A 12,941-nucleotide genomic window follows, 5' to 3' on the forward strand; every position below is an offset into this window, starting at 1 on the left:
TGTGGCCAAAGACCGGCAACAGCAGAGATTTGCTATATCCCTTCAGGTAGAAAAGAGAGAGAAAGAGAGAGAGAGAGGGAGAGAGAGAGAGAGAGAGAGAGAGAGAGAGAGAGAGAGAGAGGTTGCCACCAGGTCCAGGAGTACTGGGGCTCTGGCCTTTCTGGCCTAGGAACAGACAGCAGGAGTTCAATCACTTAGGGGTAAAGCTGCAGAGAAGCATTGCTACAAGGTAGGCTGGGAAGGAATGCGGTATTTTGCTCATGCTGCCTGCCTAGAAAGTCTAGTGACTAGACACCAGGTCAGCGTCCTCAGCCCAGAGCAGGATAGAAAAGGAAATGGAAGGGCAGGGTTGCAGATGAACAGGAAACAGGAAAACAAGTGATGTGGAGATTTGCTGGAGGCCATATTTAAAGACTCCCATAAGCAGAAGGAGATAAAATTGGGTGGAGTAGGAATAAGATGTAGAGTCGGATAAAGGAAATGATAACCCCATATAGACTGGAACTTTATAGAATTTTAACAAAGCCTTTCTCTTTTTGTTGTTTGGACAACATCCTTAAATGATGTTACAAAAGTATTAAATCTAACAAGCCCATTCAAGAACAGACTATATAGAGAATCTCCTAGAATGTTCATTTTGAAGCGGGAGGCGATGCTGACAGATTGTGAACTCCCCCACTTCATTCTGTTTCTCAAAGCAACAACAACTATCTCCTGTAAAGTATGTCACTCAATGGTCTTCATTTCTCAGCCACGTGGTGAGGGATCCAACTAGGGTGTTGAGTGACTTGTTAGCAAGAGTGTGATCACTGCTGCCTTTTCCCAATACTTATTTATTACCAACACACATCATCTTGTGGTGCTAATGAGTGTCTTCCACCCACTGGATCTTAGAGTGCTTTATGAACTAGGAATACAGGAGTAGCTGAAACAGAGCTCTCTCTGGGGTGGGATAAGACAGCTGTTTTGCCTTGCAGAAATGCCATACAACAGCCTGAGTGCTCAATCTAATTGAAACTGCAAGAAGGATTTAAGTTAATGGACTAATTGCTGAGGCTGGCATGTGTTTAAAACAGGACTTGTTCTATTCCTTCCTGGCAGATTTTATTGAATAGACCCCGTTGTTTCCACTTAAGAGATGAGGAATCAGAAGCTCACAGGCACAAACTGTACTTAAGAGAATGTGATTGCGTTGCGTGCCTTCTGAGTTTCTGGTTGCTATTTATCTTTTGAGTCACATGGCAATCGGGACATTCAGCTACAGCAATAACTTAGGACGAATGTAAGAGAAAGGGCACACCCATGGTGTGCACATATTTTGCAGAAATTGGGCTACCCTGGGAAGGTCGCCATGTGATCTTGACTCAACTTGACTTTCCCTCATTTGGGAACTCAGTCAAGTTACATGAGCTGGAGGTGACGGAGAAGCATCACATTTTCAAGCCTTTGAGAAGCAGTGGATCATGAGTCGATGAAATTTACACTGATTAGTGTGCAGCGGGTTCCTCTTGCCCAACACTTCTTTCATGCAGGAACGTCATATTAATTGGATCTTAATTGAACAATGTGCTTCCAATTTTCAAAACCCAGAAGTGTATAAAATGGAAGATGCCAGACTCTTGCTCTGTGGAATAGGAAGTCAAAGGCACGGTGCACAGGGATTAACTCTCAAGCAGTTTGGAAGCTGATACAAACACTTCACAGGGCCTGGTGAGGAGCAGCTCTTTGGGTTTTCAGGTTTACGTTGAAGGCACACTAAAGCCGCTTGGGAAGATAGCACAAACCGGAAGCAAAAGAGGGTGAAGAAAATTTCCCCAGCTCCTTGACTTCTGAAAACTGCTAAACACAGCTGCATTTTGTATATCATTAGTCACCCATTCCCTCTTCAAATAAATAACCTGATCTTAACTTGTCTTCTTCAAACAAGATACCTTGGATGATAATTGGTAGAGTCCTAGATAGGAAAGTTCCTTTTTCTGCAATTAAATATAGCCCAAAAGGTCTGCATTCCACCTGAAACTGAAATCTTGTTTGTTCTTGTTCTTTCTTGGGAAATGTGCCATCTACAGGCAAGTTCATGTTTCTGTTTTGAAGAAATCTTAAACAGAGTCTGCATTCTGAATTCACGTGAGAAAAGCCAGAGATAGGGAGGGGGGAGTAGGCTCCTTGCAACATAAAGAAGTTGTCAAGTTTCTGAGCTTCCCTTGTCCACTAGTCTGTGGTCCTGGGAGTGGAGGGAGTTAAGTGGAGTTCTTTAGTATACTGAAAGGCTGGTTATCTGTCTTCCTTGGATGTATCTGTGTCATGCTTGCTCGTCTCACAAGTGAGAGAAAGGGTTTTATTGTTGTTGTTGTTGCATGCTTAAACATGGAACATTCATCAAAGATGGGCCTTTTCTTCCTCTTGCGTCAAATACATAAATTACAGCCTGTCTCCCCTTGTATCATAAACTCTGGTCCCACATAGCACATAGTAATTGATATTGCAATAGATAGATACTGTTGCTTCTCTGGGGAATGTCCTGATCCCATGATTACTATGAAAGTAGATAGAAAGGAGGAAAAAGTCCATGAGGCAATGCCATTTTAACCACAGCATCTCTGATTATAATGCACGCCATGATGATAGTAACATAGATTCTAATGCATCGAGATTGTGAGAAAATTCTCTTTATATCAATGATAAATCAGACACTAATATTGCTTCTCATTAGTATAGAATGCTGTGGAATTACCTCTTTTGAAGACAGAATCTGGAATAAAGGTCAGCCAGAGGTGTGGGTATGAAAAACATGGGGATGAATGTCAAGCTATCGAAGTCTGGTAAGCCCCAGCTGTGACGGCCGCTGGCTCCCATCCTTGTGGCAATTTACTCTGCTGACACACTGATCACACATCTTCAAGCTAATTGCTCACATTCCCTCAACATCCATCCTTTCTGCTTTAACAAGAGCTCCTTAAACATCCCTGGGACTGAACTTGGCATGGGAGCAAGCATGGCGGCATTGCTTCCAAAAAGATAAATGTTTCCCTGGGTATAAACTCAATAATAAGCGAAACATTTGACAAAGAAGAATGCCTTTGGCAGCCCTGCTCAGTCTGTCTAAGAAACTGACACAGTAGAATACAGGAGCAAAGTCCAGGTAATGACAGCTACAAAAAGCTTCCGTAAGCACAGTAATCAGGCCTGTGTCAGTTGGTCCCTTCTTTCCTGATTTCATGCCTGGACAGCTGGTAGAATCTGACCCATGAGATATTTTTCAACATCTAGGACAAATAGTCAGCAGGGCAGAAGCTTGCTGCTGCTGGGAGTGGTTAAAAGGAAGATGAATAGGCAAGAAATGGTCTCCACTTTGAAGGGACCACTCACTTCATAAGGAATATTAAAACACATAGTTGCTTATCCAGCAAGAATTCTGTCACTATTTTATGCAGGTGGCTTTGTTTGATTTAGCTCTGTAGTTATGAACCTTGGGTCTGTGGTTAAGAACCCAGAAGGAAGCTGTGAGTTTGTTGTATCTGGGCTTCTTTGGGGGAATCAAAAGGATCCAATGATCTCTATTGCGTAACTGTTTCCACACCCCAACATCAGATGAGATTGTTACTCTTCAATCTGGTAATCAACTCAACTTGCTCAGTGACTTAGACATTCTTTGTGTACACTGGCCGCACTTTGGGTTGGCCCCTGGAGGGATTATCACTGTGCTCTCCCCATGAGCGTGCCAGTGAAGGAACAAGTCACATCCATGTCACTTGCTGCGAGAAGGACAATGAATAGAATGAAGGCCTTTCTAGGAGGACTCATCTCCTGGGAGCTGCTGGCATCTGAGCCAGGCCTAAAAGAATGTGGGCTATCTAAACCTGGAAAGATGAAATGTTCACAGTACAGACGGAAAATACTACAATGAACAAGGTGTTTGGTGAAATGCTTAGAGGACTTGGCCACAGTGAGCACGCCTGTACATGAATTGGAAAGTTGTTGATTGTCCTGTGTTAGTATTTATAAAGTGCTTTTGTGTACTCAATTTTAAAGAAGTCGTGGAGGCAAAAAGGGAGACTAAAAGACCTGGAGTGATATTCTAGTGCCATCACTCACCAGATGCGTGGCCTTGGGGGAATGACCCAACCCTCTGTCTCAGTTATTTCTGCCATAATATCAGGACAACTATAGCACCGATCACAGAGGTTAGTCCTAAGGAGTCAATGAATTTACTTACCACTATATAGAATAAGGCCTGGGATGTAATTGGTATTTAACTGATATTACATTCTTATTATCATTTTCACATGATGTTTTGCAGATAAGAGTTCCTACTATTAGAAACCATAGAACCTGGAAAAGATAACAGTCATATCAAGTTCACACGTAACTTTGACACCTTGTGTTTCATCCATAGTTCAGTGGTTCTCAAGGAGGGTGTGTTGCACACACACACAAACACAAACACACCTTTTAAAAGTTATTATTGGGGTTCTTAACTGGCAGCTAGTGGGTAAAGGCCAAACATATGGCTAAACCATGTGGCACAAGAAAGTCACACACACACACACACACACACACACACACACACACCCCAAACACAGAAGCACTCGTCCCAGGATCTCAGTAGTGCTGTGGTTGTGAACCTGGGTACAGGGCTGTCTCTTAAAGGGGTATTCATGTTTAAATACCTCAAAAGCATTCACTTCTGAAGGAAATACCGTACAGACAAGGGGAAAGTAGTGGAGAGAGGGAAAAAGACTTATGTATAGATGAAATGTCCTGGGAGCTCTCCTCCTGAAAACAATGCTCACACACATGAAAAATAAAAGTATATTGCAAAATATGGAGAAAAAGGAATCAGTCTGGAATTCTAGGAGAGAAAATTCTCAGACGTGGTTTAGCAAAGGAGAAAACAAAACAAAGCAGCCACAAAAACTCACCCACAACGAGCAAATCAATCATCAATACATAACACCTATTTGTTGCCTATCAGGTGCATCCAATCTTTTCATATGACACAGTTCATATTGAGAACAGCATAATGTATTCTTTTAAATTGAAAAATAATTTTGTGCAGTAAACAATTTGTGTTGGGTCATACTCACAGCTGCCCTTGGCTGCACATGGTCCAGGGGTCACAGGATATACATACGTAGAACTTTTTTAAAGCTCTCTCTCTCTCTCTCTCTCTCTCTCTCTCTCTCTCTCTCTTTCTCTCTCTCTCTCTCAAACACACACACACACACACACAGAGTCTAGAAGAAGTAAAATTATTTACTTAACTATTGAATGTGCTTGGACGAATGTGTCCCTCTTTGCTAGTTAGTCATCATTCCATCTGTAAATATTACTCATTTCATCGATTGTGCTATGATGATTTTTTTTCTCTTTACATGGACATTAGATCAGGTACTAAGACCCATTAGTTTCTACTATAAAGAACCATAGACATCACTGTTTGAATTAGTCACTGTAGTTTAGAGAAACGAAATCTAGTGGAAGCTGTGGTTTCATGGCTTCTGTAGGCCACTCTCACCTTCCACCAGTCTCGGTGCTATAACTCAGTTTCCAAACACATTCAGGACGTCGTGAAGTCCTGGCCTCCACAGCACCACCTCAGTGAACTGATCGACCTTGTTGCAGTGTTATAAACACAAAGGCATCTAAGAAATGCTGCCATTTGCAGCCCGGCAGTTCTTTTGTTCTGAGTCTTAGTGGGCAGAGCAGAAAAGCATTTTGCTTGTTCGTCTCCCACCACCAGTCCTGCCTCTGCTGCTGGAAACACTGGAAATGGCTGGTTGCTAAGCACAATAAGAGCAATAAAAGTACCGTGCATGTGGTGCTTTACAAGGTAGGAATCACATTTGAGTGCATTACCTTATTGTGTCCTCATACTTCTATGTTGAGCTTGGAGAGGCTGTTCTTCTAAAGTGATGATTCTGTAAAGGAAAGAACACAGCACTATATACAAAGGTCAAACAAAAATGGCTTCCAAATTCAATGTCACTCAGCACGGTGTGAACTAGTGGGGTGTGAGGTCTTACTTAGCCTGAGCTCCTTTTTGAAGCAGAACCTGAGACACAGGTTTGGCTTGGATTTCCCTGAGAGCCGATCCAAGGAGGTACTAGGAGAGGAGTTAAAGCCAGACAGGAGTGGGAGACAAAAAGGAGTTTGAGGGAGCTTAGTCATGGTGGGAAGCTCTGGGAGACAGTGTGGACTGATCCCCCAGAGGATGCATTTTAGTTCTACGGCTGTTTCATAACCCTAATGATGGGTATTCTTTCCTTTGAAGGCGAGGGGGTAGTAACTTGAGCATTCTGTTCAAATGAGAGAAAAGGTCCCAGAGTTTCAGGGGCTTTTTCAGGACACGGGGGCATGTCATGACATCAGAACCCAAGGGCACTGGTACCTTGTGTCTTCAAAATCACCCAATGCCACCTGCAGCACACAGTGCCAAACCTGCTCAATGAGAAGACAGGTGAGCTGTGCAGCCTTGCCTTCTCTCCAGTGTCTTTTCTGATGTAATGTGGATTTTTGTCTTTCAGTGACAATGGACCCCTCTCCTGTCAGCCCTGAGGCTTACACCTTTGCACGGGTTCTTCTCACTTAGTGACAAGGAGCCTTCCCCTCTTCAGCGTCTCCTTTTAGATTACAGATTTATACCAAAGGCATATATAACTGACAACTTAAACCATCTCACTTCTTAGGAGGCAAAGCAGGTCTGCACCTTGATTCACAGCGATCTTCAGAGATAGTTCTAGGTCTGTGTATCTGGGTTGACCCACATGTAGCTTAAGGCTTTTAATCGGCAGGGAATTTTTAAAGATAGTAATTGTAACCTTAAATTTTAACTAAAAATGGAAATTGCTTCTTCCGAGCTGCCCTGCTGAAGGACTTGACAGAGTCAAGTGCAAGTTGCTGAATCCCTCAACCACACACAAGGCATCTCCCTCCAGTTAGCTACATCCCTGTCATCCTTTCCCCTAGCAGAGTCCTCATTCCAGGCATCCTCTGCTCCTCCAGGGTGTTGAATTTACGATGCATAATCTATAGCACACTGGAGAATGGAGCGACAATTCTTAGAGAGCTTTGCCTTTAACTGCCATCCTCGATCAGTGCTCTGGAAACTGTACTATCTAGCATGTAATTTTCTTAGCACTCTCCCAACCTCTCACCTTCATAAGACAGTATGATTTTTGGAATGATCTTTGTATGAAGAATGGCCCCAGCAATTATAGAAGCTTACATTTACTCTTCATTAAAATTGTCCTAGGTAGTACTTGAACTTTAAATCCTCTAAAAGAGAAGGCAAATCTGTGCTTGAAGTATAAATTTCCAGAATAAAGAACAGGGAAGACGTTTAGATAATCTCATTTGTGTGTGCGAAGTCATAGCTAGACCCAGCTTCCCATTATCTCCAAGCTGGGAGCCACCTGTTCGCCGTGACTGTCTGACGGTTGGAATGAGAAGCCGGGTTTAATTAAGTTACATGTGTGGGAGGAACATGCTTTGCAGCAGAGTTAGATTATTAATGGACTCCTATATTGAATTGTTCACATTTTTTGAAAGGCTAATTACAATATAATTTTAGTTTTAAAATATTGCTTTGCCAAGGGTGGGAGTTGTGTCATGTATTATTAACTGCAAGTCTTTCCTTTTGCATCTTGAGGGAAATACTGGTTTGGCTATGATAGTCGTTAATACGAAGTTGTTATAGTCCTCATATTTGATGGGTTGAATTCCCAGAAAAGAAAAATATGCCTCACAATTGTTAAATACGAAAGTCTGTGGTGAAATTTCCTAGAGTTTTCCTGAACTTTCCTATGAATAATGTCAAATGGTGGATACAGTTTTGGTAAGCCAAGTTTCACAGTTTGGGGTGTTGCTTGAGGTCCATGGTTTTGTCAGCCATCTAATTTCAACATCTTCTGGGGGGGGGGGAATTACAATTTGGGAATCCATCCTACTCTCACCTGGTTATAAATGCTTAAGTAGGGTGCTGGTCGATTGTGATGGGAATCACATGGTTTTTAGATTCACCAACCTAATTTAGAGTTCTAGTATCCAAAGACGTGTTTACTTTGTGTTCCAAACTGAGATCAACACGCATACCTTCGATTCACAGGGCTTCTAGTGAAATACCATGGTCTCTTCCGTGACATTTCAGTTTTGCCAAACCAAGGAGCCTACAGAAAGGAAATGAACAGTGAGTGACTAGCACTTTCTACCACCCCAAGGAGCATGGGAGAAAATTGTTGTTCAAGCTTCACCTACTCAAAGCAGTCTTTGCCTAGACCAGGGCTAGTCTGGAGCTGGACAAATAAGAGTTATCATCTATCTCAGAGCAACTCAGAAGCCCGGCAACTTCATCACTAGGTCAACATTGCAATGGCTGGCCGCGCACCATGCAGTGACTCAAGTCTCAATTTCCTACTATTAAATGATGTCATCCTTGATTATATTAATCATTTTTTTTTCTGAAGGATGTACTAGAACAAGAAAGGCATTGTATGCATAGAATGGTGGTTCTCAACCTGTGGGTCATGACCATCAGAAAACACATATTTCTGCTGGTCTTAGAAACCCCCAACCAAAAATTTATTTTCATTGCTACTTCATAACTGTAATTTTGCTACCAAGCAGTGTCTCAGTTCTTAAAACTATTGGAAATACATATTTTCTGATGGTCTTGATCCACAGGTTGAGAACTGCTGGCCTAGCAGATGACCAGTTTCTCGGGCTAATTATCTCATTTGCCCACAGTCACAGTTTCTCCTTTCATGTGAGTAGAAAATTTAAGTGCAGTACCCAACAATGAGCTTAAATCCTGACACATAATCCTTTGTGTCTTCAGTTCTGCCAAGCCCTATCACCATGGGATCAAATGAGGGACCCACAGAATTCAGAAGAACATGAGGTGATCTCTGCTCTTGTTCAAATCTAGGAGTGTCTGTGTATGTCTGTGAGCCTGTGGCAGGAGCCCAGTCTAGTTCCTCCTCATCTCCAGCATGTTCGAATGCTACACTATTGTTTTAACATCTGGGCAGCGCACAAGCTATAATCTACTGCTATTTCATCCAGCAATTACAACTCTACAGTTGCCCACCTGCTTCCCTAGCAGTGGCCTGACCACTCAGGCCGCAACCTGGCAGGAATTCTGTTCCCTGCAGGCACTGGCTCGGTTGCTGTCTCTAAAAGTAGCTTCAATTAAATCTCTATCATTTTATTAATAAATAAGACTCAACATTCAAAGGCCGGGATAAAAACCTGATAGCTCAGAGAGGCCAGGTTGTAACCTAACCTCCATGATGGCATCTCTGAAAGATCCATGCTTCTACTTTGCCAAACCCAAATAAACTATGCCATTCCAGACACCACCCTACCACTTCCTTTGCCTCTCTTTCTCTCCCAGAGCCCTCTGAGACCCTAAGATTACTTTCTGTCAACAACTTGCTAATACAGCCTCCTCACCCAAGGTTAATTTTATTTAATTAACACAAATGTACACTCAGGGTTCACAGTCTGATCAAATATCCCCCCAGCAATACCCTTCACCTGTCCCTACACCCAGCGTCACACTGATTCACTGCACGTCTTAGCTGTAAGCTTAGCCTAGATTTGTGCTATTAAGCCCAGGGGCTGCTATCTTGAATGCTACAATCTCACATTCCTGAAAGATCAAAACTCCTGTGGTCTAAAATCCCAAAAGATTCTTGAAAATGTAATTCTAGGAAAAAAAATCATCTAAACAGTTCTTTAAAAGGCATTTTGTGAAGAGACGGAGAACATACAGTGTGTGCTATCTACTTGTCTGTCTACTTGAGCATCTTGGCATAGGATTTCAGGAGGAGAGACAGTCTTTTCTCTCTCTACTTCCTCTTGTGAGATTTTATGTTTAAATCTACAGGTCTATTTTCAGCTTTGTGAGAAACCTTTTCATAAAAGGAGAAGGCTATCAACATTACCAATAAGACAGATCCTCGATTCATGAATTTCCATGTATTCATTGGGAATCTCAACACTCTAGCCATGTTCAAGAAGTCTGATGTGGTAGCAGTCTTTTCAGAGTGTGGCAAAATTGTGGGTTACTCTGTGCACAGGAGTTTTGACTTTGTCTAGTATGTTAATGAAAGAAATGCCTGAGCTGCAGTAGCCAGAGAGGATGGCAGAATGATTATTGCCCGGGCTTTAGATACTAAACTAACTACAGAACAAAGCATAAACTGAGGAAAAGCAAGTGTGACATGACCTGCAGCAGAGATGTCCTAGTCGGTACCAGACAGTCAGTACACCCTTCTCCATCCCCTCTACCCTGTTCTTCACTTGACTTGTACTATGGCTTTCAATGAGTTTGTTATGACATGTTGTACAGGTAGTCACCTCATGTTCCTCCTCCTCCTATTGTTCAAGCTGTGGTGCCTTCCGAATGACAGCATGTGCCAGTAAACACCTCATGAAGGGGCAAAAGTGGATTCAATTCAGAGAGAGGACAATGGGGAGCTTCTTCTAAGTCTGGAAAGCTGAAAGGTGATGACCTCCAAGGTGCTAAGAAGGAGCTGACTCAGATAAAATCAAAGTGGATTCTCTGCTGAAAAACCTGGGGGAAAGAGAAAAAGAACAATACAAACAAGCTGCCTTGTCCTTCTTGTCCCCAAGAGACATGAAGATTGAATTGTGTGAAGAGGAACGGAGAAGCACCTCTATGAAGAAAGATGGAAGTGGCGTGAAGGTAGAGTCTGAGGCAGGTGCAGAGGATGCTTCTGAGGATAGTGACCTGGTGGATGATGACAACAATGGAGGTTGGGGGATGACCAGCAGGAATTGATCAAGGAAGATGAAAAAGAGTCTAAGGAAGAAGAAAGTGACAGCGCCAATGGACAGGATGACTCTTAAGCACATGGTGGAGTTTAGACTCTTGTTCCATTATTCATTTACTGGGGCACTTGTGAGAGATCAAAGTAACAGCAGACCCTCCCCCTGGTATCTCCAGATCATTCTCACTGTCCCCCCCATCCTTCCTGTGTTCATTCATTTATAACTGTCCTGTGCCTAGTTCCATTTTCACTTCCTTTGATGCTCCTTAGTAGTTTTGTTAAGTCTTATTCTGTAAGTTTTGCTTTTAATTTTGAAAACTCTGGGGTTTAATAATAAAGATGTATGGTTTTTACCAACTGTCTCCAAAATAGTCTCTTGCTATGCAGAGAATACAGTTCTGCCCATTTATACAGTTGCAGTATAAAGACGAAAAGAAATCCCACATTATCTCAGAATTGAGTATAATAGAGGGTTATTTCTTTAGGGGTAGACTCACAGATCACAGTCCTCTGTTGGAACCTGGAACAGCAATGGAATCCCACAGCCAGAAAAGAGGCTGGATACATGTTTTACAGTCGGCATATATAGTATAAGAGGCCACACTCAAGTGGGCGGGTAACTTAAAGGCTACTTGTAGTAGGAATTCCTACAGCACCTCCCACTTTTGTTTAAATAAGAAAGTTCTAAGCCTAATATAAAGTTATATACAATAAGAACAAATATTAGGTATAAAATTAGGTATATTATTTAGGTATATTATATATATATATGTTATTAGGTATAAAAATTACAACCAGCATGAACAATATCAAGCAAGAAACATGTAATAAATGTTTCAATAATTGTTCTATCCTAATGAGTTTGAGTCTTGTATATAAATAACTTGGCCAAGTCATGAGAAGAAAGTAACTACAATTATCTAGTCTTCAACCCCAATGAAAACCAGAGAAGGGAAATAACATTACTTAAGTAAGCAGGAAGTGCAATATTTAAATGCTATTTCAGTGAAGATGCTAAAACTTTAGAACAACAGGGAAAAGCAAAAGGACTTGAGAATTCCCAGAATCAAATTCTTGGTGAGAACACTTATGCTGACCCACAGGCTTAAGCTCTTTAAGATGAACAAATCTTGTCCCTATGCCACAAAGCTCAGGCTTCTTATGAACTTTTATATCATTTGAGGCCCATCATCCAGGACTGCTGAAACTAACTGAAGCCAGTCATGTGGCATGGCTTTAATGCTAGAAGCCCATGTTTTTACCATTCACCCTAATAAATGTGGAATGCAAGCCAAAGTTACAATTGCTTGCTTAATTTCTTTAAGATCATTCATTTCTATAGGTATCCATCTAACTTCTTTGGATTATTTTGGGCCTTTAAACTTGATGCTTTATCAGAGTAGATTACAGGGGAAGAAACTAAAACCCTGGGTAAGCCATCTCTGACAGCTACTGGCGATGTTGAATCCTGTCCTTGTGCCTTCTTTCCCTGCTCATCAGCTCCAATAATTTCCTCAGCCATTTCAAATCTTTTTACTACTGTCTTTTGTAAAGCCTGAATTTCCTGGTTGGTATATATTTCTAGTGATTTCATTGAGGCACCTAGTCTCTGGTCCTCATTCTGCACATAGGACTCCAAGGTCTGAAGTTTATCCTTTAATGATAACACCTCATCCTTGGACATTATTTGGATAGCATGCAGATTGCCATCCTGGAGAGATATTATATTTGTTAACCTATCATTACATTTTAATAAATTTTGATTGTCAAATTCAATAGTATAAATTCTTTCAGATAATTTCTCAGTATCCTTTGACATGGATTAAATTTTGTCTATCAAATTAATGCTACCCTTTTCAATAGTATTTAATGTTTTCAGGTAACTTTTGATTTTGAATTAATCCTGTCATCTAGCTGTTCATTATTAGTCTGTAAAGACTATATCATTTCTAAAAGTGCCTCATTCTTGGCTCTGTTATCAAACCATTTCTTAAGGATATAATATGAAGGAAAAAACTGAGTCCCAATATCCAATAAATGGTTGTATCACCATAACCATATAAGCCTTACAGACTATAATCCATATGATTAGCAGAAAAGTTACTAAAATTTTCAATGTCTGCCATTATATAACTTTTACGTTAT

General features: G+C 41.4%; 1 pseudogene; it reads left to right on the plus strand.

The window, feature by feature from the left end:
• Positions 1 to 10,875, plus strand: part of LOC121452789 — a 43,519-nt pseudogene extending 32,644 nt beyond the window's left edge.
• Positions 10,876 to 12,941: the final 2,066 nt, after the last annotated feature.

This window comes from Microtus oregoni, unplaced genomic scaffold (genome assembly GCF_018167655.1).
Source record: "Microtus oregoni isolate MIOR12 unplaced genomic scaffold, Mior012 000010F_ref0000083, whole genome shotgun sequence".
NCBI classification, from domain to species: Eukaryota; Metazoa; Chordata; class Mammalia; order Rodentia; family Cricetidae; genus Microtus; species Microtus oregoni.